The sequence below is a fragment of the Pundamilia nyererei genome, unplaced genomic scaffold (assembly GCF_000239375.1).
Source record: "Pundamilia nyererei isolate P.nyererei 1_Seehausen unplaced genomic scaffold, PunNye1.0 scaffold00059, whole genome shotgun sequence".
Lineage (NCBI taxonomy): Eukaryota > Metazoa > Chordata > Actinopteri > Cichliformes > Cichlidae > Pundamilia > Pundamilia nyererei.
This window is the reverse complement of record NW_005187460.1, coordinates 2,117,159-2,144,585: the sequence shown is the minus strand read 5'-3', so window position 1 is coordinate 2,144,585 and position 27,427 is coordinate 2,117,159. Positions and strand designations below refer to the sequence as shown.

General features: G+C 38.9%; 1 protein-coding gene across 1 annotated transcript in view; it reads right to left on the bottom strand.

Moving 5' to 3' along the window:
- Positions 1 to 27,427, bottom strand: part of fam20ca (FAM20C golgi associated secretory pathway kinase a) — a 47,664-nt gene that overhangs the window by 10,349 nt on the left and 9,888 nt on the right. The gene's annotated exons all lie outside the window — the stretch shown is intronic.

Here is a 27,427-nt window from a genome sequence, read left to right as displayed (position 1 = left end):
ACACACACACACACACACACACACACACACACACACACACACACACACACACACACAGAGCCAGGCTGATGATGCATGTTTGTGACAGACAGAGGGCAGTAGAGACAAACCCACAGACAGAAACTCAACCACCTGGAGCACCATTAAACTGATGAGGGAATAAACAGCTCTGTTCATATTCTCCTGCGAAATAAAGATTAAAGAGTTTTTAGCTTGTTTTTACAAGCCAGGTGTAGGCAAAGTGAAAAGGATGTTTAGGGATGATTCATTTTCATCACCTACCTACAGATAGAAATAGAAAAAACCCCACATGCAGCCACAATCAAAATTATTCAAACTTGCATGTGTAAGGCTTTACAGATAGAGTGTTTTCTAAGAACATTAATAAATGGGCATACACCTAAGTTTGCAAAATGGCTATGTCATGATTTAAATCATATTTATTACAGCTGTTTTTTTTTGATAACTTATGGTTATGTGAAGCTACCGCAATGTTCTAAAATCAAGTTAACCTTTCACGATCTGAATTGTTTGAAAGGTATCTGGAAGCTGAAATAAGAACGCAAGATGATTCACATTTATATATAAAAGATGATATGCAAGTGTAGGACTCTTGGCATGAAAGAATGAGAAATTTATCAAAGGGGAATCAGATGTTTGAAAAGAACAAGTGAGAAAAAATAGAAGGTTTCATTGAAGGCATGAACAAAAAGTACAGAATCATTAAGAGACTTCAGATTGCAGAAAGAGTGCGTAAAAGTTGATGAAAACGTAAAAAACTGGGATAGATTTAAGATCTTTTTGAGTGATGAATGTTTCTGTGAAACTATTTATATCCTCCTGAGGTCTGCACTCTTCACTGTGATGCATTTTTAATTTCTCCTAGCTATTTGGGATTAACTGGACCTGATAAAATTTAAAACCTAGGCATGACCTTTTTCTAGAAAGTAGAGCACAGCACAATAATGCCAGCACCATATAAAGGATAAAACACTTTTCTGAGCCCAAATCTCAGTTCAGAAACTGTTACCTGAACAGCTGAATCACACTTTCTTTAAAGCAGTGAAATTCAAAGAAAGTAGCACATAAATCACAGAATATTTAATAAGCTCAAATATTTTGCACATAAGCTGTAAAATGGCAAAGTGTGTGAGAGGCTGTGAGACACCTGTGAGAAAATCACTTAATCTAGGTATTAAGGATATGTATGCTTTCATTACACAAACATGAGTTAACTTCACAATAATAACTTGCCTGTATTTACAACTGCAACTGTTACATATACCCCCACTAATCTGGTTTTGTAATGTTAGCTGGATTCTGATTGAAAATAGAGAATAGGAGAAGGAGCAGGAGAGACAGAGAGATCTGTCATCTATTGGTAACCCACAGCAGATTTCAGCCCTCCTCTGACAGGCTTGTTTGTCTGTCTGTCTGGCCCTTTGTCCTGTGGGTAGGTGGCTAAGAAGACATGGACGGGGCTTTGCCATTGAGACACATTGTATAACATGACGCTGGGATTAATGCTACAGTGCACACATATTACACTGAATGTAATGTATGTATGAGTCAGATGCAAGCATTTGACAGCATCAGACTACAAACATTCATAGTAGTTGGATTATATTTGAATCAAAGGTTTCACTGGGTGTTAAAGTTACCATTTTACATCATATCTGATCCCAGTGAAACGTGATCATGGCATTAAAACATACAAGTACACAAAATAGAGATGCAATGTTAAAAAAATGTCATAATACTCCAATATTAATGTTTAATAAAACAGAAATTTATGTGGCTGTCAATTATATTACACACTGGATGTCTTGCAGAGCCCAAAGTAAACATTATACTGTAGGGCCAGGGGCACAACACTGTAGATTCAAGAGTAAAACTGTTAGCAGACAAGTAATGTGCATACACATATTATTTCTGGTCACATTTCTTTAAATATGGCTACACGTGCTTGTTTTTATGAATCTCAATCATGACGAAATTGTGTCCATATGCACAGGCCTCCCCTCTTTAGCTATGAATGGAAGTAGATGCTGTTTACATCACAAGTTTATGAGACATGGCGGTGTGAAAAACAGCCAAACATCGCCCTAAGTATGCAAAGCAGAGAACCGTGATTTAATTCTGGGGTTTTCTTCTGGACTCACAAAGAAAATCAAAACTACTGAATGGAAAAAAGTTAAAGAGGCTATCAACTTTGGAAGTTCAGAGTGAATGGTCCGTGCAGAAGTAAAGAACAAATGGTTAGATTATGAATGAGAGTAAAAAAGTATCAGTTCACACAGGAAAGGAGACTCAGTAGGTACGTGTCAAGTTCAAATATCTCACATTATTTCTTTATGAATAATAACAGTTTATGTGTGAGGAGACGAATTCCTTTGGAGTTGTGTCATGAAGGACATCCAGCATGGTGGTGACTCCTTGTAAATAAGGGAGCTATATTTTAGCAATAAAGAAAACTGGAAATATTTTATGAATTGGTACAACTGTCTCTGTAAATGTCCCACACCACTGGTTGGAAACCTTGGTGTCATCATTGGAAACATCAGCAGCATATCGTTAGCTTCATAGCATAAGTGCCTAAGTCATTTTTTGGTCAAATTGAGATTTTTGCCTAACTTTACTCCCCTACCACTGCTGCATCATCCTGTCCGTCTGCCTATGTCATCACAAAAAAATGACTTAGGCACTTATGCTATGAAGCTAAGGATATTTAAAAGTTGTTAAAAAAAGCACCTTAAGCACCTCAACTTCTGTTACTCCACAAGACAGCTATCAGTTTTAGCTTAAATATGATCATACCACATCTGTACTGACTAATTATATTGGCTTCCAGTTACATTTAGAATTGATTTTTAAATTTTAAAGGTAATTTTTAAAGCTCTGCATGATTAAGAGATACTTCTTACATCTATGTAACCTGTAAACATATAGGTTATGTATAAACAAGCTAGATCCCTTTGGCCTTAGCGTTCTGTGGATACTCAAAGCACTTTATACATCATTTCTCTTTCACTCTAACATTTGCAGTTCAGTGAAAGCATCAGGAACTCAAAGTTCCTGATCTTGCCCAAGGATACTTTAGCATGCAGACTTGAAGAGCCATGGATCAAACCACCAACCCCCTGATTAGTAGATAACCTTCTCTACCTCCTGAACCACAGCCAGCATAGTGGCTGGTAGTCTAGCTCGTAGTCTTAATTATCATTACATTTAATTTCTGTTTGTTTTATAAATTTTGGTTTAGTTTTGAGAGGTTAACATGTTCTCTTTGCATGCAAAAGAGCCCCTGGGAGACATAAACACACTCTTAGGGGGTGTAAGTTTCTGTTCTCCTACTGCTCTTTCAAGCCGGGTTAAATACGTCAGGAATGACATCCAGCGTTTCATCTCTGCCAAACCAAATATGCGGACCTCTTGGGAAATAGGGGAGCAGCCAAAACTACATTTCTAATTTTGTGGTTATGGTAAGTAGTGGTGGTGGTGATACTGATTATTATTAGATTTAATTTATACTTCTTTTAAGGGTTTTAAGACCTGTATTTTCACATTTTTGCTGGTCTGTTATTGGTTTTGATTATTAACTCATTAGATTCCTATTTGTTCCATGGATTTAACTTATTGCTGCTTTTTGCTTGTTTTGTGTGCTTTCGTACTTACTATGAAATCCTCCATGTCAGATGTGAATGTGCAGTAGTTTAGTGGATATACTAAGAAGACTAAAAAAACCCGAACAATCACTTCACCTAAGAATGATCTCAAGTGCTTCAAAGAAGAAAAGTAGAAAGAAGACCCTGCTAAGTGTTTTCTAACCTGCTTTCATTTACCAATTGTTTGGTTACCATGCAGCCAAATCCAATTCGCTCTCGCTATCCTGACCCTACTTAACTCCAATTATCAAGGATCCTGCAGCTTTTCTCCTTTTTCCTAACATGTTTTTTCCACATACACTTCTATGGTTTCATCTCATCTCTGCTATTTGTCTTATTTTCTCCTCCTATTTTGATGTTTCACAAACAAATTTGAACAAATCACATTTATTTTTCATCCCTCTTTGGATTATGTTTTCAAAAAGTGCTGCATTACAAAATGCCTAATTCACTATGAAAATAGTCCACATAGAGTATTTTTAGTATGCGAGGCTTTTCGAGGTATACAAGTGATTAGCGTGACGTATTCAGGACACTCCTGGGTAAATGGCACCTTGAAGAGTACTCACAACACATCTCAAGGTGACAGACAGGTGGAAGAATGTAGGACCAGAATGAAAGATTGGGAGATAAAACCTCTTCAGCCTGGTGATTTGTGTCAGAGTGTGCTCGTCTGTCAGCAGCACTGCACACAGAAGACAGAACACTGTCGAGGCTCTGTTTGTGTGTGTGTTCTTTACATCTGCAAACAGCAGCTTACTCTGTGGATATATATACATTTTCTGAGCATTCCTGACTCAGTGTCTGCATTTTTCTCTTTATTTTCCTCCACCACTGCTATCGGCGAGAGATCTAAAGAATCGGCCCAGGGCGCCAAGGTAGCTGTCTAGATTGAATTTCAAATCAATGTTACACAAGTTGTGTTCCAGCCTCAGCTATTTTCAACACACAGGGTGAGACACTGCCAGGAGGGAAAGGCAAGTCATCTGCATGTGTGGGAAGTGGTATGTGCGGTATTATCATAAGAATGCTGGGGAAAAGACTTGACTTGAAGAAGATGGATGTTAGCCTGAAAGCAGTGCTTCATTTTCAAAGTTATTAGATACTCGCAAGGTGGGACAGCGTGGAATTAACACAAAGACTGAAATTCTCAGTGATCAGGTTTCTGGAGCCCAAAGTTTTGATGCAGGGTTAGAGGTTATTCAAATAGTGCACATTTTATTAAACATCCACTGAACTACCAAAAGGAAAGATGCATATTATTTGTCAAGTTGTCCAAACTGGCATATGCCGTTCACCGGGAGGAAACCTAAAGATTAACAGTTACATGTTTGCTTCTTAAAAAGTTCTTTAAATATATTACAGGCATGTTAAATTGACTTGTTTGCATGCACAGCATACTTTCGCCGCCTTTATGCTACCTTTAACGGTCTTTTATTGAACTCAAATATGCATCACCATCTACTGCAGTCTGTAAAATGTTTACCATGGGACATGTATTGCTATGTGGGCTGAGAGAACAGTGTTAAAAACTGGTCAAAAGCTCCTCAGCCTGTGGTTTACTAGACAGAGTTTAAACCTATCAGCTGTAAAAAAAAAAAAAAAAAAAAAGGTCATTTATTAAGATTTGTTTTTTTATTTATACATTTATCAAAAATTCTTGCAAGGAAGTCATATGAATACTACCCTATTACCCTAGCTCTGTATCAGCAGTGATGATTGATAAAACTCAATATTTTTGCTTCCAAGCCATTGTGATTTCAAGCTGTGTATGTGTTTGTCTTTTTTTTCCTTCTGTTTTTAAATGTAGGGAGTGTAAAGTTGATTAAGCAGCAGGCCCGAGGGCAGAAAAATGAAGCCAGTGCATAGGTGCCAAAAAGTGCAGTTCCTCTAATGGCCACTTAAAGCTGGCTCTATTCCCTGTAGACTCAAGTGTTAACATGCTCAAATGCACAGCATTTACAGGTGGTTTACAGCTGGTGGAAAAAATGGTTTGGCCTCTATGCATAGCTTCCCTCTTTATAACCACTGTTTGTGGGGTGAACTCACCTGTTTGGATACTTGTGAGGGTTGAAAACAGTCGTGTGACAGGTGGACAGAGAGCTGTACCCTTACTTCTGCTAACTGGATTATGCAACAAATAATACTGCTTGGTTATGGCGTTATTTTTGTGCTTTCAGTGATTGCTATTATCCACACACACACACAATAGCAGCCCCTCTCGCTCAGTTTTTGCATTTGCACTCGCTGGCAATGTGTTGCTCGCGCTCCCACCATTTCTGCCCATGCGCGCTCAACTCTTTCTCTACACCGTTATAGTTGTGCCACAAAACCAGCCAATCACAGACTTGGATGCAAAGAAATCTGATTGGCTGTTCTGGTCTCCAATCAGCTCGAAATGACGAAATGCAATATCCCAAAACCCATTTCGTCCAAAACTCAATCGAGGCAGTGGCGGAGGAACACAGAGTGGCAGAGTTTGAAATATTACTCTTTCTGGGTCACAAAATAAACTTTTAAGATATTTTCATGCGAGAATGGTGCTGTGTAAACTTCAAATATCTGCTCGATTCATCACGACATCACATATTTGCATAAGTGCTCTAACGTTTTCGGAGATGCCTGTTACCCACCAGCTGACTGGGTGGTCACTCGGGTTAAACATAATATATAAAGCTGAACTGACAAAAAAAATCACCAACTACACCACCAGGTATTGTAGGAAAAATCATAAAGCCTTTGAACTAAAACAAACGCTGCTGTGACAGTGACGTACACTGTCTTGTTGGTATATATGTATGATTTGTATCATCTTCATTTCCAAACCGATATCATGAGCAGCGGCTTTTACAGCTGTGGCTCCAGCAAACATCAGCTGATACTAGAAATTAATTTTAAATAAATTATAACAACAGCTTATCAAGTTTGAACGTGCTGCTGTTGTTGTTTAGCGCAACATCCGCTGGTTTCCTGTTTCTGGCGCAAAGTGGGAGATAAACAAACAAGAGAGACGATCAGCTGATCATTGATCAGTTTCATGATTGAAATAGCAACAGGAGAGGGAGGGGGGGAGAAGAGGCAGCTGTGCAACGTAAAGACAGAATAACTCCAGCTTTGTCTTTTTTTCATTCTAGCTAAAGTGCAGGACTAATCGCGTTCCTTTTCCTCTCAATACGGATGTATTGCAATTGGTCCAGTCCAGAGTTGATCATGACGAATTGGCTAATCCACCACCTTTCATTGTTTATACCGTTACAAAAACAAACAAACATAAAAATGAAAAATTATCATCGGCCCACCAGGCAAATGTCCGGTATGCCCAATGGCCAGTCCAGCTGTGTGGTCAGCTGGTGGGTAACAGGCATCTTCGAAAACGTCAGAACACTTATGCAAATATGTGATGTCTTGATGAATCGAACAGATATTTGAAGTTTACACAGCACCATTCTCGCATGGAAATATCTTAAAAGTTCATTTTGTGACCCAGAAAGAGTAATATTTCAAACTCTGCCACTCTGTGTTCCTCCGCCACTGCCTCGTTTGAGTTTTGGACGAAATGGATTTTGGGATATTGCATTTCGTCATTTCGAGCTGATTGGAGACCAGAACAGCCAATCAGATTTCTTTGCATCCAAGTCTGTGATTGGCTGGTTTTGTGGCACAAATATAATGGTGTAGAGAAAGAGTTGAGCGCGCACGGGCTAAAATGGTGGGAGCGCGAGCAACAAATTGTTACTTAGCAGGCATACATGTCTGCCGTAGTTCAGAATACTTATAAGTGCTCAAACGACATGCTTAAAACATTTCTTAATTAAAAAACACTGAGGTGACTGAGGTGATTTGAAAAGTAAACAATTTCTTATCTAAAAGTATGTTGTTAAAGTATGTTACTGAGCGTCTAATTAAGTATTACGTTTTAAAATGTTAGCATGACATCTTAATGCAACCTTTTAAAGTTATAGAGTGTGTATTATTCTGTGTCTTCACTTTATCTCGTGTCTCCTTCCTCATTCTTTCATCGATGTCTGACCTTCTGTCTACATTGAAAGCTGCAAGCATGAAGTCAGCCCTTGAAATTAGACTCTAAATGTGGGGCTTTGAGGGAAGCTGCATAGCTCTGGGCTAGGTCACTATCTGTGACCACCAGAGCTCACTGGCAACCCTTGAGATAGATGACAGAACCCCTCAGAACCAGTGTAAATCGTGTCTGTGTCTGTGAGTTAGAGGGAGCGCGTGTGTCTGCACGAGTGTGCGGTTGAGTCACGACCAAGAGTCAGGGAGTGAATGCGTCTGTCCAACTATCTCATTTGACCAGGTGACTGCAAATCTCTGTCTGTGCAGCCTTTTGCAGACAGGATATGTAACATCGCTGGCTTCATCACTTTATTAAAGTGACAGCATTCAATCAGTCGGACGTAGGTCACTGTCACGTTAATGTTCTTGACATTTTCATTCAGACATTCCCGCAAGATTGAAAGAGAGAGCCACTGTACGCAACGCAATATGTGACAAATGTGCTACAGACAAGTACACCACATTTAGCAATCTGCACATTGCCACTAAGAACTGGGTCATTCTGTATGTTCCACACAACGGCTAATGTCTATTGCAAAATAAAAAGAGATTAGTTTTAAGGGCATTCTGCAAACAATCATGTTGTGGATGCAGTTCAGACATCAGTGTTGAGCACTGTAGAAGAAAACACCCATGTGTAAATCTTTATTCCCGTGTAGGATAATTTACTGACCTAACAAGCTATCTCAGATATCATGCTGGGCAAATTAGCCATGTGTTGCTATTTTTTTTCTACATTAACCGCCGCGAATTACAGGCTGTACACACTGATTATATAATAGCATATATTATCCCAACTATTAGTTCTTTAAAATAGAAGGTATTTTCTTGCTGACCTTTGGCTTGTCCTGGTAAAAACTTTACACACCTCTGTGACTGTATCGGCAATGATGGACTGATTAAAAAGTTTGACCATATTGTTCAAACCTAATTGCTGATTACTGTGACCTTTATGGAAAAGGCTGCTCATTTAGACATTAAGCAGACACATTCAGTTGCTGCCAGATTAATAGAAAGGAGTGCATCTCTGATAGGGGCTTATGTGTCAGGGATCGCACCATGGCTTATAGGTCTGCTAAGTCCTGCTGCTTTCTAACTACTTTCTGGCTATTCATTTCAACAAGACAGGCCAAACATAGTACAGATGCGTGTAAATAAAGCACACAAACTATTGTGTGAAAGAGTCAGAATCAGGGTTAACCACAGGAGTACAACTTTAATATCTATCAAAAGCTCTTAACAAAATTTGACAGTCAATGATTGAAAAGCTTTTAATGCCCCGAGGAGGATTAGTACACATACAATAAGGGCACATTAAGCACATTAACAGCAACGTACGTCATCAATTTAAAATGAGTTTTATCATAATCCCTTCCTACAGTTTCTCTTCTCAAAGACTTTTTTTTTTTACAGTGAAAGAGAGAAATGGTGTACATTTCTCTCTTTCACTGTAATATGTCAAATGGAAACTTCTTTGCATTGAGGTTTTAGAAAGGAAAATGTTCCGGAAACATCAGGGCATCAGCTTAAAGTAACTTAACAAACAAGCTAAGCAATTGTCCTGCTATGGGTCACATACCTATATTACTTTTGCATCTGATATGTATTTCCCCCCCAAATTTCTACTCCATCATCATCTTTGACCAGGTCAGGTCTATGGCTAAGTATTCTTCATTTCAAATGTACAACTGTTATTCCACTGTGAAGGCCAATGCATCATGCTTCACAGTCACGTCAGTAGTGATGTGTCGCGAACGAAATGGCTCTTAGAGCCGGGTCTTTGAAGTGAACGACGCGAGCCGGCTCCTTATTGGGAGCCATGGTTTTTTTTCTTTCTCTCACCCTCTCTCTCGCACTTTTTTTCGACTTCACTCCGCAGGCGAGCCTTGTGCTTTGCGCTGGGAAGAGGGGGGAGGGGCGGTAGTTACACTCGCAGTAGCACGGGAACAGAGCAGGATGGAGAGACAGAGAAAAAGAGCCAGGAACAACAAAGTCACATTAGAAAGGTATAGTAATGATCCACAACTATTTTCAGTTGCGGATGATAAAGGATTCAGAAAGTGTATTCCTGCAGGCCTATATGACTAGTGATGGTAAATTTGATTCTTTTTACTGAATCGAGTTTTAATGAGTCACTCACCAAAGTGAATCGGATTTTCGAGTCATTTGATTCACTGAGTCAGTTGACCAGAGAGTGCAAAAAACTTACATTTTCACTCAAACTTAATTTGTTTCTCTTTTCATGTAAATCCTACTGCTAAGATGAATGATTCTAAAAAACCCCCAACTATTTTATAGAGCAAAAATGAGCAAAAACATTTCTAAAATTAAGCAATTTCCTATCAAAATTGCTTAATAAACATTTATTTTGTTTATTTTTATTTTATTAGTATTTTCCTTAAATGTGTTAAATATACATTTTCTCATCTAAATGTCCACTGAGCTGTGAGCCAGGGGGCGGTGATGCGCCTTAACATTGGTTGCCAACCAAGAAGAAGAAGAAGCTGTGAGCCAGGAGGGAGAGGGTGAGTGAGTCCTGAGTGATTCGCTTACGCTTATGATTCAGCACAGGAGGGAGGGGGTTAGTGTGTCCTGAGTGATTCGTTCGCTCTATGATTCAGCACAGCAGGGAGGGGGTGAGTAGCTCAAATGTGCTGTTAGCATGTTAGCAGAGCGATGCTACTGTGAACCGAGGAGCTATTTTCTTGATGTGAGCTTCTACTCAGGGTTTTTTCTTCCAGTTCAGAGCAGAAATTATTTTGGTAAGATACTGGATGTTGTGTTTTTCTCCACAATTTTAATTATAAGCTAGATACATTGCTGCTAACAGCAACAGGGATGAGTCAGTGAGTCAGTTGGGCTTGTGAATCATGATTCATGAGTCAGTAAAGTGATTCTCGAGTATTGAATGATTCGTTCATGATTCGCGCATCACTATATATGACAGAGAATGTGCATCTTCTTTTTGTTTTCACATTTTAATTTATATTTAATTGTGTTGTGGTTTGCAGTGTTTTGTGTTGTTTCACCTTAAATTTGTTTAAAAGGACAAAGCTGAAAATGTAAATGGTTAAAAGTTGAAATGTGAATAGTTGGTTTTTGTATTATATGACTTATTTATTACATTTTATGTGGAGTGAATAAATAAAAGTATATTTACGGTGGCCCCTAGAGACAAAGCCGTACGAACTCCAAAACACGTACAAACTCCAAAACACGTAAAAACTCTGAAGCATGTACAAACTCCACAACACGTAAAAACTCCAAAACAGATAAAAACCCTGAAGCATGTACAAACTCCAAATCACGTACAAAAGACAACAGAAATGCTCCAGAATGCTAGGCGCAGTGTTGAGCTTTTGTTACCTAGTGGCTACACAAGCCAGGACCGGATTTGGTGCGTGGTAGTAACAGGTAAATGAACATTTTATTTTTTTTGATTATTTGAATATATATGAGTGCTTGTGTATAAATACACAAACAATACACATATGCTTTCAATTGTGTAATTTAAGTGATCTAGGTAGCTCTGTTTTGGAAGTTCAGTTAATGCTAGAAATGTGTTTTGGAGTTTGTACGTGCTATTTGGAGTTTGTACGTGCTTTGTCTATGGGGACCACCGCATATATTTATATATAAACATATATAAATAAAACCACTTTTTTTTACATTAGTAATTCCTTTTGTGCATAATTTTACATTATGGTTAATAATAAATTAATTAAAGCAACAAAACAACCTGAAGAGCTGGTTCGGAGCCAAAAGAGCCGGCTCTTTTTAGTGAGCCGAGCCAAAAGGTTCTCTAAAAAGAGCCAGAAATCCCATCACTACACGATGGCTGCCCCTCCCTGCTGGAGGTTTTTTCTTGTTAAAGGGAGTTTTTCCTTCTCACTCTCGCCAAGTGTTTTCTTGAAGGCGGTTATCTGATTATTGGTGTTTTCTGTATTATTGCAGGGTCTTTACGTTACAATATGAAGTGCATCAAGGGGACTTTTCTTGTGATTTAGTGCTATTTAAAAAAATGAATTAAAGTGAACTTCGAGTGTTCATATTCGTAGGGAGCTAAATTCGACTCCAATAATAATTGTACAAAATCACTGTTATGTTTTAATGGACCAGATAGATGGAATGAAATCTTCATCTTAATCGATGTAAGTGGCATAGATTGCACAGAGAAAACATGTCTGATCTGCAATGCTGTTACATTTGAAAAAGTCAGCTTTCCAACTTCTTTTTTTTTTTCCCTTTCTCTACCAGCGTTTGGTTTGTGCATTTCCTGTAACAACACACATTGCTTTCTAACCGGTTGATTTGTAGTAAATTTGTGAGTATTGGAAGCAATGTGAAGTCAGTTTGGTTGATATTCTTCAGCTGGTCTTGCACTCTAATCCCAATTGGGATGTAGCATCACATCAAAAACTGAACTGCAAATGGGCAGATGTTGACACTGTTTCCACATATAAGTCAGGCACAACAACAAATACCAATCAGGTTATTACTATGAACAAGATAAAGGCATGTCTGTTTTTTGTGATACAATCATATTTGCTTGACAGCGAATCTGGCTGCTAAATGGTTGGAAAAAGATAGCCACACATTGTTTTCTCCACATACTAGTATTACCAGAGCCTATTTTTCTTAAATACAAGCAACATTTCTTAGCCATTTATGCTTATTTATGTAAGTGTTTTAATATATAATATGTGAAACTGTCAAAAAACTGCACCTTGCTTGCTTCTTTTTCTATCAAGTACAGTATTTTATTTCTTTTTGTTTCTTCAAATCAATAAAAGGACAATATGAAACAAGTCTTGAACACAAAGTTTTTTCCCCAAAAGTCAACAAGGTACCCAATAACGATGTTCAAAAAGGTTGCTGTAGTGGTCTTTGTTTTGTTAGTCTATAGTAGATTTTCTGTGTTGATGGTGTTTGAGAGACCAGCCTGCTGCTCTTTGCCACAAAGATGGCCTTTCTCAAAGTTTAACCAATCAGTAATCTTACATGCCTTTAACATTTTCAAGGGTTTATTTCCCTCTAGGGCTGCTTTCTCTAGAGTATCGCAACCTTGGGCTGGTTAGAGGGCACGTATGCCTTGATGAACCTGAGCGCTATACTGGTGGGAGCCTAGTGCTCCTGGTAGGGTCACCCATGTTGGACAGGTCTGGGGGGAGAGGCCACGGATAACAACCGTGTGTGGTTAAAAAACACCTTGGTAACAGAAACGGGATCAGAAAAAAACTTGTTGCTGTACTAAGGTCCAGTGGGTACGATAGGGGTACCAAAACTACTTCTGAAGTTTGTAGTGTTGAAAAAGGTCCTGAAAAAATTCATACCAAGACAGAGGTTTGGATTATTGTGAAACAGCCAAATAGTGTCTGGTGGAAAATGGCCTATAGAGGATAACAAGGCTTTCCTCATGTTCTTAGTCTCTGAGTCTCAGTGTCTACTCTGCTCCACATTACTTTTAGAGCTATTTTTGAATTGGGCATGAGTTATTTTTTTTAACTGCCAACCTTAATTGACTGGCACGACACATTCAGCCTTGTTCCCCTGAGCTTACTGCTTCATAGTACTTCAAGTGTGTAAAGAGCTGAAATCACTGAAGAACCGACGCAAAGCTGCCGAATTAAATCTGAGCATTTTGGGATCTCTTCCCTACTATCATCTTAACGGGCTCCCCTGAGTTGTAAGCAGACTGGGAACATATATGGAAAAAAAAAGTAAATCTTATTAGTATCACTTTGTTATTTTGGTTTTCATAAATCCGTTTTAAGGGAACGCTTCTCTGTGTCAAAATGAAACTGTTGTACTTGTTAATGGATAAGTATATTCACTGGTGCTTTTCAATAGGAAACACCACCAAATAGCAGCTTCGTGATATCAGTGGAATAAATGTTTGATGACTCAAATGCTTCAGTTGCATTTCATTTGCTCAGAATAATTTACGTACAGTTTTTTTTCATATTAACACAGCTCAACATCAAGAAGATTTTGTTTTTGTTTTTTCAGTGACAGATATCGGAGATAAAAGAATATTTTTGTCACTCTCATAAAGCAATAATTGGCACCGTTTTCTTTCGTTATATCACTTTACATGATGAATATTAAACACCAGTTAGGAATTTTTGCTTAACAGATTTTTACAGCTTTTCAGAGATTTCTTAGAATCTAGTCAAAGACATGTATTTGAACACATGCCATTTTCCCTTTGTATCTTTGGTAGTATCTGAAGGATTCCTTCTTTTCTTCTACGCTTGAAAAAACTGATTGAAATATGTATGAATGTGTTTCTCTGCTTACATGTCAGAAGTGCTTCATGAGTATTAGTTAGATGTAGCAAAACAACTCATTAGTGCCCCTTCTAAAACCTTAAAGTTGAACTTATAACCAAATATACCAGTTTCTACAGGAACATGAATCATATCAGACTTACAAAAAGACTATTGAAGTCATACTTTAACCCCCACAGAAGTTTTTGCACATTAACAGATTTATCCCAAAAAATTAACCAGAGTAAATTCAAATATATCATTCATGGAAATTTGACCTTTTCAAAACTGTTAATATTTTTACTTTTCATTGTGGAGATAGTGAATTTCGAACTTTTGCTTTGGAAAAAAAAGAAAAGAAAAAAAAGGGCAGGTGGCATCATCAGATTTACGTAAAATTTGCATGTTGTGTTGTAGGCATGATGCACGGCATCATGACCTGTAATTAGGAGGTGAACACAGTGAGAGATATGTGGTGTCTTTTTAAAACATAAATCTATGAAATACTATGGCCTGTTTGTTCTCCTGTTTGAGATGAGAACAAGAGATGTCACAGTGCTAGAAATTGAGTAGTCATTACGATTACCAGCAAAATTACAGTACAAAACAAAAATAGTACAAAAATGTTAATGTTATATTTTGTTGACAGGAAACAGATCTAAACCGTAGAGTGGTTACTGAGTAGCCGACTAATGTTACTTCAAGGTATAATGATATTTGCATTACATCAGTATTAATATTTATATGAAAGTACTTCCGCCCTTGCTCTGAAAAGCATGAAAGCATTGTTTGCATATTGCCTTTTTTAATCCTGCCTCAAACACAAAGTACTTTCCTGCCTGACTTTCTGTTGTTATCAATGAGTCTTGGATGAGCTGTTGCAATAGCAGAATTAGTCCCCATTTTCCACAAGTAGCTTTTCCTGCTCTTGTGGACATCTTTCTTTTTTTTTTCTTCAGTATGCAAGCATAGACTAGAGATATATGTGTTTGTTTGATTACATTTTTAAACGCTGCTCCTTTGCTAGCTAGCACCAGAAATACCCAGTTAAACAATGCTATTTTAGTAATATACGATGGCAGTTACCAGTTTAAAGGTGTTACACCAACCCTCTCTTACGCACTGTCTGTGAATGGAAGTTATAACTAAGTCAGGAAAAAAGCAAACAGATGACAGCTGTGTTAACCAGCGCTGTTCTACAATTCTTTAAAGAATTACCACCTGTATGTCTGCTTTGTTAGAATAAATTGGAATGTAACCAAGCAGATGCGTGACCATGTTCTGTACAGGCCTGTGGACTTCAACGTGAAAGAAACCAAAGCTACTGCTGCTAGCAGTTAGCTAGCGTTTTGCAATTCTGCATAATTCTAAAAAGTTTAAATTTGTTCAGAAGCTTATTGAACAACAGAAATGAGGCTTTCTTTTCGGAAGAAAGTATAAGAAAAAAAACAGTGGCCTACTGTAAACAACGATAGACTTGAGTGTAACAAGCAACTGAATAAGGTAGAAAACAGATTTTTAGACGGGAAACTGTTCTTGAAGTACAGACAGAGAGAGAGAGAGCTGTGCATGAAGTGTGATTTTTATCAAAACAGCAAAAGTCAGAAGGAATTCATGACGATGTTTATGTGAAGCGTAGTTTGGATCTTCTTTTGCTGCTGGTTCAGTCAAATAGTTTGGAGAGAGATAAAACCTGCAGCTTTAGAATCAGCGCAAAAAGGGCGTACCTGCTGAAACATCAGAATTAGCAAGCTGTCGGCTTTCAGCCCCGACCGTGTCCGTGCCTCGGGTGAGAAAGGCGACATCTCACTGATTCTGATCTGTCAGCGGGTCGCGCTTTGTGTTTATGTCTTTGTGCAGAATCCGTGTACCTGCTCTCATTTTCTGTTTTAGCTGTTTGGTGGTTGTTGAAATTTTGTGAGGTTTAACCTGAGATGCTGGTGTTTGGGCAAAATAAATTTATATTAAAAAAATCGATACAGGATTTTAATGAATCGATATCACGTTATCCAAGCTAGAATCTATTTTAATCAATAAATCGATAATCAAAACCCACCCCTACTTTACGCTGTGTATACTTTAGTAACATTTAAAACATGATTGAATTTACTAGAAACCTAATCAGTTTCATATAGCTCCAATTTCTTTAGCTAACATTGTTTTTTTTTATCCATTTAAAGTAAGTGTGTGTGCTTTATATGTGTTCTGAGAGTTGATTAGTCAAGTCATTTTTTTCTCTAGTTTGCATGACTGTCAAATTAGTCACCAGAAGAAGAATGGCAGCCTCTGTATATATGCTGCTGACCTATTAAAAACAAGGACTGTTGCATTTTCAGAATTTTGGTGTCAAAAAAGAAAGTTCTAGTGATAGTCAGTGGTATCTGAAAGAAAATCAAAGAGAAGCTGTAACCTAAAAGACAGATAAAGATCATTTCTTCAAACCTTTTGCTGTCAGGAATGAGCATTAAGCTTGCAATAGTACAAGCAGTGCACAACACACAACTGGTCGATGATGACTGACAGTAAACAACCCACAAATCCCACAAGAAAGGCAGTTTTATCAATACAAATATAACTTGTAACAGACAACTTGCATTGTTTACATGAGGTGTAGTTTGGACTGAAAAGGCCAAAAACTGAGGGAAACGACTTTAAAATTTAGGTGAGACACTCAATAAAGGGCAACACAGACTTTATGGCCCACAGAGGAAATTTGAGTATAAAACGTGCTTCTGATCAGTTGTCACATTCAAATTATATTCAGAATTTGTTCAACAGTTGTAATGTTTGCATCCTGTAACCATGTCCAAGTTTTGTTATGGTTGAGACACCCTTCCCCTCGTTTCTTGGAAGTTTATTTCCATAGTTGTTTTAATGGAATAACTGACTAAAAGGACCAAAAACTACCTAAATACAACTATCACCTGTGCATATGTCTTTAAAAACAATATAAAGATTATAAAGAGAAAATCTAATGGCGTAACATGACATTTACTCTGCTCTTACTGTAGATTCATATACTGGAGTAAGACTGTTTTTGTTCATGTACACTATGTATGTTGGCTGCGTATTAGCTATGTGGATTATTTACTCAAAGGACAGGTCTTTATGCTTATAGTTACATTTCGTTTTGTCCCTCTCTTCCTCTCTCTCCCACACCATCACCCACAACAATTCTCAACAATCAGCAGTGTTCCCACAGCACAGGGCCACACTTCGCTATATTTACATATCCATCTACAGTGGATTAGCTCTTTTCAATAGCACAAGTCTGAGGCAATCCTTCACGGGGTGTGCGATTTATGACAGGCTTTGCACAGAATATGAAGTATGAATTATGCAGAACATACACAAACACCAAGGGTATTCTTGGGTCAACAGTGATTAGATGTCAAAAGCATGAGCGTGGGAAGGTTTAGAACAATAAGCTTCATAATATGCCAGAGTATTTTGATATTGCATACTGACAGTCTGCTTTTCACCTTCCTCTGTATGTTTTTTACATAAATAGGCTTGCTGAATATTGAACGGCAGCTCCAAAACCACCTGTTTCAAAAACATTTTCAAGACACTGACAGCTATACCTAACTGCATGTGTATCCACCATGACATGATTTATGTAAAGACTGACTAGGAACAGTAAGAACAGTCCCTTTACACCACTGCAAATATCACGCACACCCACACTCTAAAAAGTCACAAAGAGCATTCTTACAGACCCTTCACAGTCTTTCAGCAGAAAATTCCCGCTCAAGCCTCTACCAGTTGTCTCTATCCCTCAGAGCTTCAGAAATTGTGAAGAAAGAGGAGATGAGAATAGGGAGGGACTGAAGCTTCAAAGAACTCTGTGATGTGGTAAAGTCTTGACACTCTGGTCTTACTAAGGAAAAAAAAGGTCAGCTAACAGCAAAGCCCAACATTACTTCTATAATCAAAACAAACTGGATAGCCTGGTGGGATCGATGAGGATTTTATGAGCTTTGCTTGTATGCATGTGTGCGCAAGATTTTGTTTATGCTGGCAACTAAAAAAGAAAAAAAAATCAATGGGTATTACCAAGTCTTCATCTCACAGGGAGTGAGTAACAAGCCTCAGTATTCAGCATGACATACGAGCTGAAGCTCTGAAGTCTGAGAGTGACAGTAAGGTGCAGAAACTGCAGAGTTAGCAAAAAGAAAGAGTGAGAAAGATACAGGGAGCAGTAACAATTCACCATGTGAATTATCTCCTATTTACTTTGCCTGATGCTGCGTCTTACTGGAAAGGTCTTGATGACTGCATGTCAGCATTCATAAAAACAAATTGAGGTTATTTAAGGGGAAAGAAAACGTCTCTGACAGAATAGAAACAGACAAAATTCAAGGCAGACTCCCTGACTGCAAATTGGCTTGTGACGGAGTCAGAAAAAGTGCAGTGAAAGGAATACATTCCAAAACCATATAAATCATCCACTTAGAGGCAAGCTGGTCCATCCTCCTGAGTAGCCTGCGGTACAAACCATTAAGAACTTATTTGATTATTGCTAAGTAGTTGCTCAACAGCAAATGGCAATTAGAGAAAATTATGTTAAATCTTGGGAAGCATTAATTTTGAAGCCACACAACCCCATCACATTTGTACAACCCTCCCCCCCAACAACACACACACAAACACACATCGCTCATCTAGGACATGCCTGTGTGGCTTGGCCAAGAGAAGTTAATTGGATTGTCTAAGCATTTTGGATGTCCACTATCTTATCATCTGTAGGGGTGAATATCTAGAGATGTCCCATCCAAAGCAATCGCATTATCTTGACCCAAAGATAAGAATACACACTCATACTCACTGTTTGTATAAAATTATATTTGATATCACCTGCTGCAGTTGCAGATCTTCCTTCAACTGCCCCAAAATGATCTTCCTCTCTACTGGTTATCAGTCAAAGTGCAAAATTGATGACCTTAAAAGGTAATGAGTTTACTTCAACTTGGCATGACCCACAAGATATTATGGCTCTGTGGGCTAAATTTGGACACACTAGCTATGCTGGCTCATTAGCCACATGCTGGTGGTGGGAAATACACTTGGGTTTGAAATAAAATGTAATTATCCTCTAAGGTGCTCTAGCTATAACCCAAATATCCATGAATCCACAAACACATCTCCATCATCCTCTTCTTTTTCTCTTCATCCTCCGTCTTCTGATTTTATCCTGAAGGACACTGTGGCTGCCGGCCAGTCACTCCCTTTCCCATCTGTGTTTACTTAAACTGAATGTGAACACACCGCAAAGATTGTTGGATGATAACATATATACACACACTAAAGCAGCCACAAACATGCATGCACACAGCAGCAGACCGACAGAGAAACTTGGCATCGGTTTATTTTTGATAATCTCTGAAGACTTTGGTCTATAATAGCTTGAAGGATTTGGTACTATTTCTCCTAATTAGTCCAATGTGAGGTTTGTTAGTGATGGATGACCGTGAATGTGACTTGATTAAGTAGTCCCATGGTTTTTTCCCATGTTTTTTTTGTGTTTTTTTCAGTTCCCCAATGAATGTGACTGTTAATTACTCGAGAAGCTTTGGGGGATTCACAACAACCTGTTCTGTTCAGAGCTAAAAGTTACAAGCCCCAACAGTTCATCCATCACAAACAGCTCAGTTTTTAAGGGTCCTATCAGTCATTTTCAGTGCTTTTTCCACCACAGAGTGAAACCTAACTACATAAAGCTAAAAACTTTGATACCTACGCCGAAAAAAGCAATCAAAAAAGTCTATCCGGAAAGCTATTTTGTGGGCGAGGCCCCCGATTCGAGCCAACAGTGTGCGTGCTTTGTTTTTCCCACAGCTGAACTTTTCTATTTAGACCTGTCAACAGTCTTGTTGTGCTTAGTGGTTTGTGGTCAGATGTCGTTTCCTAAATAGAAACCATCTATCAGAGGCTAAGTGGTGGCTGAGAGATGTCATTGTGGTCATGAGTGGGTGACAGCGCAAAAGAGGAAGTGGGGAAAGGACTGGAAAAACAGTTCCAAGGGCTGCATTTTATCCTTGTGTACGAGCTAAGTGGGATGGCCCAAATCCAAAACACTTGAGGATAAAAAGAGTTAATTTATATGTGAAAGGAGTGAGGCGGAGATGTCACACTAAAACCAAGGACGCGTTTCGGGTAGACCCCTGTATATTCAGTTTCTAGTGAAAACATTGCTCAAAGGATACACAACAAAATATTTAAGTGCACCAATGAGACATCGATGGGTTTATGAGACTAATGAAAATGAGAAGAAAAGAAGTGGAGGACTTGGTCAAACATAAAAATGAAAGAATTACAGCAAGATATTCTAAAACTTTCTTTTTATTTATTACTGCTCATGCATCATATTGCAAGTTGTGTTCAAATGCAACATTTAGTGATAATGATGTGTTCTCTGAGCATTAATTGGTCTTTCTTGTCTATATAGCTTAGAAGAAGGTACAAAAGATCAGAACAGATCAAAAGTTGGTGCTGGCTTCATACACTCAGTTCAAAACTCATGGGGATTGGGCTTTACTCATTAAAGACTCCACTGACTCTTATAAAAAGCATCTGAAGAAATGTTTTATACAGAAAACCTTTTCATTTGTTGTTTTATGTTGTATTCTGGTGCTTTACATTGTTAGGATATGTTATATCTTTATTTCATAATTTTTATTGTGAAGCACGTTGTGATTTTCATCCATGAAAAATCCTATATAAATACATTTTCCTTACTAACTTAATAACACAACCACCAAGCACCAAACCCCAAAACACAGCCTTTACTAAGTTCAATAAAGAACCCTGCTTTACTGCTTTACCTCTCTCCCAGGCTGAAAAATTACTTTTGCACAGAATGCAGAGAATAAATTGCAAAATTTATGGCCAAACAGACAGCAAAGTCAATCAACTCCTCCATAATCAGGGTTTTTTTCTTTTCTTTCTTTTTCTTTTTTTTACATTTTTGTTATTTAAGAACTACTCAATACTATTCCATGAAGGATAATAGGGAAACCCAGCAGAAGGTGCCTAAAGGAGGAATCCTAATCACTTTATCCCTGGATTCTTCCTCAACTACATCCATTATAAGCGGAATGTCCACATAATTCCACAGAATTCATAGTGATTACTACATCCTCCGGGTGGACTCAGTTTCCTTTAGCGCCATTTTAAGGCAAAATATGACCTTCATCAGCCACTGCTGTATTTTTTGTTTTGTGCTGGTTACATAGTGTCTTTATTCAAGCTCCATGCCATACTTGCCAATTATCAGCAGCTTATGTCAGCATCTTATGATGTCAATATGAACTTGTTAGGATGCTGACATGGCTCAAAGCACCACTAGCTGATGGGTCCACTTGGAGGTCAGCTGTCATGTGAAATTGTAAGTCTGCCCCCGTTTGTGGATACATCCAGTCTCTGTCTATTTTTACTGATGCTCTGTTCCCCAAAAAGTTGTATAACATGAGGAGATTAAACAGATGTGAATGTTATTTTCTCAAAAGTAAAATAAAAAAAAAGTTTTACACATACACAAACATCAGAGTGACTGATCTCAGATATCTAAGGTTGCAGTCATTGTGTGAATAATCTTTCTAGCAGCAGCAGCAGCAGCAGCACTGCCTCAGTCTCCCTACACCTTTAGCACAGAGACTCCTCTGTTTTCATCACCGCTGCCAGAGCTGCAAAAAGGAAGGTAAGAGGGTGAGAAGGGAGGAGGAAGCCCAGGAAACCCCTGGATCAAATTCCTGCCTCTTGGTGAAACCAGACCTGGCTGCAGCCCCTCCCACTTCCTGCTCTGACAATGGGCAAAGGCAGGGAGAACCCTCCTTCCCTCCTCTAGTATAATTGATAAACAATGATTGTGTTCTCCTCTTCTCCTGACCTCTGTCAGTAGAACAGAGGAGTCACACATGGTCTATTTGCCACCTTGGATGGCGGAGGCCCAGACAAGCACAGGCCTTACCCACTATGGATGCATTACCTCTGTGTGTGCTATTACAAAAGGCCCAAGTTACAGAGCTACAGTGCTTTCTCTCTGTCTCTCTGTTGAAGAACTGTTTCATTCATTGAGTTCGGAGAGGCATTCAGCTGGACTGTGATAGATCTATCTGGGAAAGGTTGTTATCTAATCACGGTGCTCGGTTGTAAGGGGTGGTGCGATGCATGTGGTCCCATTGTTAAAGGGCAACAGTTGAGTTAGTGACAAAGTAAGAATGAAGCAAGTGTTCTGTGTCATTCACCAACAGCTGTAACAAAAAAAGAAAACAATAGAAGAAGAATAGTCCTCTTTCTATCTAAGCCTGAACAATTACTCCCATTAGAGCAAAACCAGAGATTAAAAATGTTAAGGCTTGGAAGATTTTATGTCGCACAGCGAGTGGTTATCTTTTGTGTTAGGATAAATGCTGGGTCTTAGTCACAGATTGTGGAGTCACCAAAGCATTTAGTTGACAATCAGCTCTTGCAAAGCTCCCTCAATCAAACACCATGCTCCTGCATACTCATTAAGATAAACAATGCAATTTTGTGTAATTTCAACAGCTATTCCTGCTCATAGCACAATAAGCACCCCAACAGGAACTCAGCACCTGGCCTGCTTTTCTTGCTTCACGAAGAAATGTTTATTTGGAATGTCTAGAAATCACCTCCTGAAGGGAAATGAATTTCCAGCGTTCAGGACAAATGCGGCAGCGACATTCCTAGCGGGAAGCTTAGGAATTCCCCCCATCTAGTATTTTGGACTATAATGATATGCTAGCACACATGATCAACATTGCCATGCACAGCAGTGGCAATGTCAGGAGCCACAACAAGAATACATAATTACAAAAATATGATATGCTTGTACGTGGTATAGCACATGCACTGGCTGAACCTAGAGGCAAGGATGCAAAAGTATTTGTAGTAGGTCTGAAATTCAAATATTTACTTTCTTTTTTTTTTTTTTTTAAATCTACACATTAAATTTAAAACCTATTTGTCAACAATGAGGGTCTGTCTCATGAGGAAGTGTAACAGTGATGTGTTCACAGCATGGCTTTGGATGATGGTAATGCATTGTAGTCACTGAGTTAACTGCTGACAGCTGAGAATGTGCCGTTTCTGCAATGTGGTTAAAAAAAACAACAACACATGACCATTTAAGCAATCAAACATCAGTCATCTCCTGCAACTCGGCTGGCCTGTAATCGCATTACGATTAGGCTACTCGCAGCTCTGCCTCATTACGCTGTGAGTGCCTAAACACTTGTTAAACAGAGAGAGGGAGAGAGAAAATGGAGAGAACCTAAAAATACAGAGCAGCGAGGCTCTAAACAGAGGCGAGTGACAAGCCGAGGATTAGTACTGCCTCAGCGAATCAAACAAACAAGTCCAAAAAGGAGCGCGGATGGAAGGTGGAGACAGAGAGAGGGATGGACAGGGAGGGAGGGAGAGATGGTGATGAAAACAAGACTTCCTCAGGAGTTGACCTAGTAAAACATTCATGAGAGAAGTCTTTATGTGAAGTTTGTGTGCGTGAGCAGGGAGGACGTGAAGGGGAGGGAGTTTAAGACTCGGGAGTCTAAAATAAGACGGTCCTCTGCGTTTTAGTGTCTGTGTTGGGAGCCTACAAGAGTGTGCCTGTCAAAACAAATAAATAAATAAATAAGTTACTTGAGATTTGAGACGACATGCAGGCCCGCTTGGTGCCAGCTGCTACACTGCGGACCTCTCGAATCGAGAACAGACACCGGAGTGAGACAGAACCCAGAAGTAAGCGAGACACGAGAAGAAACGAGGGACATGAAAAGAAGTGGATTCTTTTGAGAACGTCCAGCAAACAAATGGAAGACTAAGTGACTCAGTGGTAATTATGCAGAAAAGCCGCAAGTGCTGCGGCACCCAAACACTTCCTTTATTGGTGGGACATAGTTAGATAATAAACAGAACACACAGAAATGATTGACACTTCAATCAAATCATTTCACAGTAAATGTTCTGCTAAGACCTCACTAAGCTATCTTACATTCCCAACTCAAACAGCGCTTATAGTGTGTGCTGATGACTAGGAAAATGTGATAAATTACTGAAGGCAGGTGGCTGTACAGCTGTTAAAGTACAGCACTAATTAACCAGCTCATCTCACAGCCTACAAAAGGTCAACCTATCAAAGAGCCCACACACTGATTACACAGCACACAGACACACATCGAGAAAGAGACTTTGAATTTGAACGTCTAAATATAAATAACCCACATTTTCTGCTTCAACACAGTGTGTAGCTGAGAAACTGAGAATTTCTTTAAGGGGTTTTGCTTTCATAGAAAAGAAAAATATGAATCAGAGCACATCTGAGTGCAAAAGAAAAATACTGGAAATGTATGTATGAGATAGAAATCCCTGTTTAGTATTAACTTTTATGATAGTATCAGCCCGAAGCTTGACTACACAAAGTTTTTGATACAACATCTAATGAAGAAAGGGGGGATAGGGGATAAAAGAGGTGTATAGAGAAAGGGAAAGCAGAAAAAGCCTCTGTAATATAAGCAATCCTGAGTCACATTAAAACGGCTTGAAGAACAAATTAATCTTAAAGACCTACAGAAGGAGTCAGACATGCTCAGAGCCTGAAGAAGAGTCGCTGGGTTCAGGCCCTTGCAGGCTGCCTGGCTGCGAGTACAAAGCTGCATGAAAAACAGATGTTGTGAATGCCTGACACGGTAATACTGAGCGTGTATATCTGTGTGTGTGTAGACAATGAAACATAAAAGACAGTTAGAACCCTCCAGATAACGTTTGATCGCAGATGTCGTTTGCAGAGTACAATATATTTCTCTGTGTTTGAGTTCCTCAGCTTATGACACAGAATAATGTAAAGTTTTATAGCAGGAGAAGAAATTACAAGTACATTTACTACTTCAGTGGTACTGCTACATTTAGACAACAGTCACTTAAAGGTAAAATAGGCTTAAAAAGTACATTTTATTCCAAGTACCGTTGCTTGTTGTGCAAAACCTGCAATCTTTTTCAATGTCCTATGCCACTGTTTCCTAAACGTCCATATATACACTCAATGGCCACTTTGTTAGGTACACCTTTTCAACTGATTGTTAGTACAAATGTCTAATAGGCCAATTACATGGCAGCAGCTAAATTTATTTAGCCATGCAGACATGGTTAAAATAGCCGGCTGATATTTAAAGTTAGATAAAAGATGATTTAGGTGACTTTGACATGGTTGGTTGTGCCAGGTGAGTTTGAGTCTTTCACAAACAACCATCTCTATGGTTTACAGAGAATGGTCAGGGTGGTATAGAAATATATCCAGTGAGCAGCGGTTCTCTGGTAAAAATGCCTTGTTAATGTCAGAGGTCAAATACCCACTCATTATAACCAGGATATGCAGAAGCGCATCTCTAAATTAACCTTGATGGAGTTTTGCTACAGCAGCACAAGACCACACTTAGTGCCACTTCTACAGTAGATGGCTGCTTGCAGCTGGAGTGATACCTCTGATAATACCTCCAACCACTAGGTGGAGCTTTGCATTTTCCTTCCAATTTAGTGCTTGAAGTGGGAGAAAGTTGATCAGTTACTTGTGCTTTTAATTAGCGAAGAGCTAAGTGGTTTTGTGATCATGCAAATGTGCCAGAGGGCAACACTGTGATTGTTGTATTTTATTATGTTGTGTTGTGTTGTGCCTCTTTGTGGCCAATCAGCAAGAGGCAAGCTGATTTATTGCTAAATTAAATGGAACTTTGATCATACACAAATTGGGTAACATGCATCGTTTAATCTCACTACAGCAGATCCTAAGTGCTAAAATAGTTACTATTGTTTTTTCAATCTGTTTCAGAAGCTAGTTCTTGCCTAATACTTGCACAATAAACCAGAACAATGAGATTCAGTGCTTTTAATTTTTCACTTTAAAAATGAATCTGTACACTAATAGCACTCCAATGTGTCTTAAAAAAAAACTAACCAATTTCACAACATTACAAAAAAAGCAATGGCGTCAACATGAATGTCAACACAACTAGGAAATGTTGTACAATAATGTTGCACAACATATAACCGTTTCTTTGGCTGGACACAATGCAATCAGCTTTTCCACATAAATCTTACATTATTTTTCATAGTGTTTCTTCTGACACACACACACACACACGGTTTGAATATCAGTTTGTTCAATATTCTATAGATGCACAAATAATTCTGAATGAATTATAAACTCTTACATTAAAAACAATCCAATCACAGATACATACACACACTTAGCAAAGAAAGAAACCTCCAGAACAAACTACATAGTGGGCGTACGTCACACTTCACTTGAAATTTATAGCCTCCTCTATTTCTGTTCCCTTATAATCTAACCACAGTAGCTCTTTTCAGTTTCTCATTGATTGCAACATCCCAGTCAGACAAATTACTTGGCATCCCAAGGTGCTGCTCTGTCCCCTGGCACCTAAGACAGTGCTGCAGGGGCAGCTGAAAACCTGATGAATCCCTCCCCGCCAAGTGCCCTTCATATGAAAGGGCTGATAAAGCCACTAAATCATGCAGCTAAAGTTTACATAACCTATCAGCAAGTGAAAAGATAGATTTGACAACTCAGCTGAAGCTTTTCACAATATGCAAGATTGAGGTCAGAATCATCATAGAAAACTTCATCACGGACGAGACGACAGGGGTGTTAATGTGAAAAGATTTGACGTTTCATCACATTTAAAGTCTCTCTTTGCGCTTCAAGGCTTTTTGACTTGTCACAGTGAAAATCATTAGGGGAGTGCTAAATGGTGAGTGGTAGGAAGTGAATGAGCTAGTTTTCTTTTGTGTGTGCAGGCAGAGTGTGGCCTTGCAGTCATCACCTTCTCTGTAATATACCCACAGCTCTGAGTGAGTGGCTACAGCTGCAGCTTGGCTCACTGCTCGCGGATTTTCCAGTACCAGCCGTCCCTGATGGCAGGAGCACGAACTCTATAACCCCCAAAGAGTCCTTCTCTTTGCAGCTTGTCTGTAAATATGCGTATGTGCGTGTGTGTGCGCTACAGCTATCTGAACATCTGTCTGTAGTAACATGCCTGATTTGTGTTTGTTCACAGAACCTTGAGCTCAGATGGCACCTCCCAATATCTGTCCATCTTATTAGAGCCAGCAGTATTCTCGAGCCCACAGTGGCTATGTTTACAAAGGAACAACCCAAGACCAAGAAAATTTGATAAGATCTCAAAAGTAGTTTTTGCCTTTCCCACCAAAATTGTTGAAAAGGCTTCAGTTAAGTCATGGTGTTGAATTACAGAGGGTTTTTTGTGTTAATGCTCATAGTTACAGGTGTGCACTTTGAGTTCATGCTTGCAAGCATAAACAAATCTATTAACCTGCATTTGTTGAAAATACTTTACCTTTTCAGGAGCTGGACTGCACCCCCCC